The sequence below is a fragment of the Salvelinus namaycush genome, unplaced genomic scaffold (genome assembly GCF_016432855.1).
Source record: "Salvelinus namaycush isolate Seneca unplaced genomic scaffold, SaNama_1.0 Scaffold124, whole genome shotgun sequence".
Classification (NCBI taxonomy): Eukaryota; Metazoa; Chordata; class Actinopteri; order Salmoniformes; family Salmonidae; genus Salvelinus; species Salvelinus namaycush.
In genome coordinates this window covers 359,290-361,354 of record NW_024057942.1, presented here as the reverse complement: position 1 = coordinate 361,354, position 2,065 = coordinate 359,290, and positions in this window count along the sequence as shown.

Sequence of the window (2,065 nt, the reverse complement as noted above, 5' to 3'; positions counted from 1 at the left end):
AATTACCACACAGCCAACATCATATGGGACAACACTGGAGTTTAAAAAAGTAGAGTAAACATCCAAAATGATTGGTCCCCCAAAAAATGTTTGAGGTCAATTCCATTTTAATTAAGTCAATCCAGTAAATTTAAGAATTGAAAAAAAAAACTGTTTTATAAATGGGCACCTGAATTTACCGAATTGAAATGGGATCGACCGTAACCCTTTTAGGTTATGACGCAAAAGGATCCGTTTTAAGAACATCCAGGAATATACCGTGAAATTGTCTGCAATGTCTCTTGGTCATTCCACAAAGACCACACCAGTGCAATGACACTGTTAGTTGTATTTATCTATGTGATCATCTGTAATTTCACTGGTATTTCTGTAAGAGGGGTTTTGTTGTTTTGTTTTGGGTTTCGGGTGCAACGAAACACCCACATAACATCAGATAATGGTAGAATTGTCTTATTTTTGCTTTCTGGAATGACATGTTCTTATGAATTATGGTGCAGAATGTAAAAAATTAATTCATGTGAATATAGTGTTATTATAATAGATTATCAAAACATATTTAGAACAAATATTGGCACATTGTTTCTGTGTATGCTATTTTAACATATTAACCAATGATATCAGGCCACACCATGATTACAGACACCTTTGTGTGTCCTTTGACACTATATAAACTAGTCACCCTGCAGTGTTTGTCATTATACCCTGACGAAGACCACCTGTCTGCCAAAACGTTGGATATTAACTTATTAAATTATTGCATCTGAGCTCCTAGAGTGTGAGTCTCTCCTTTCATTTTGTTCAAGTGAAATGCATTGTTTGCCTATGCTTTGTTAGGTTCTAAAAATTAACCTATTAAAACTTACTTAAGCTCAAACCAAGTTTATTCCCCGAGTTGGATCGATACAGCTGCATAAGACAAAGAACATATTCACACAAGCACTGATATTTAACCCTTTCCCCTATGCTGAGCCCCTCCTTACACATCTGAACAGCCAATACACCTCTGTTGCTGTCCAGAAGATTAGTGATATATGTTCTCCCACAATTCATCTAACCTGACCTCTGTCCCAAATTCCTCACTCCTCCCCAACTCACGGCTGTCATGTTGACCCGTACCAGACTGTGTCTCTTCTCAGACTTCTTCTTCTTCAGACTGTGTCTCTTCTCCTCCCAGAGGATCCCTGATGGCTAACGATAACATATCCGGACAGAGTGTTATACATTCCCCTCTTTCCCTCAGTGACATGAAGAAGTATATTTCAAAGGATGTGTGAGAAAATCATTGAAGCAGTATGTTGCATTGGAGCAGTATATTGCATTGGAGCAGTATATTTCATTGGAGCAGTATATTGCATTGGAGCAGTATATTTCATTGGAGCATTATATTTCATTGGAGCAGTATATTTCATTGTAGCAGTATATTATATTGGAGCAGTATATTTCATTGGAGCAGTATATTTCATTGGAACAGTATATTATATTGGAACAGTATATTGCATTGGAGCAGTATATTGCATTGGAGCAGTATATTTCATTGGAGCAGTATATTTCATTGGAGCAGTATATTTCATTGTAGCAGTATATTTCATTGGAGCAGTATATTTCATTGGAGCAGTATATTATATTGGAGCAGTATATTTCATTGGAGCAGTATATTATATTGGAGCAGTATATTGCATTGGAGCAGTATATTTCATTGGAGCAGTATATTTCATTGGAGCAGTATATTGCATTGGAGCAGTATATTTCATTGGAGCATTATATTTCATTGGAGCAGTATATTATATTGGAGCAGTATATTATATTGGAGCAGTATATTTCATTGGAGCAGTATATTATATTGGATCAGTATATTATATTGGAGCAGTATATTTCATTGGAGCAGTATATTTCATTGTAGCAGTATATTTCATTGGAGCAGTATATTATATTGGAGCAGTATATTTCATTGGAGCAGTATATTTCATTGGAGCAGTATATTTCATTGTAGCAGTATATTTCATTGGAGCAGTATATTTCATTGTAGCAGTATATTGCACTGGAGCAGTATATTATATTGGAGCAG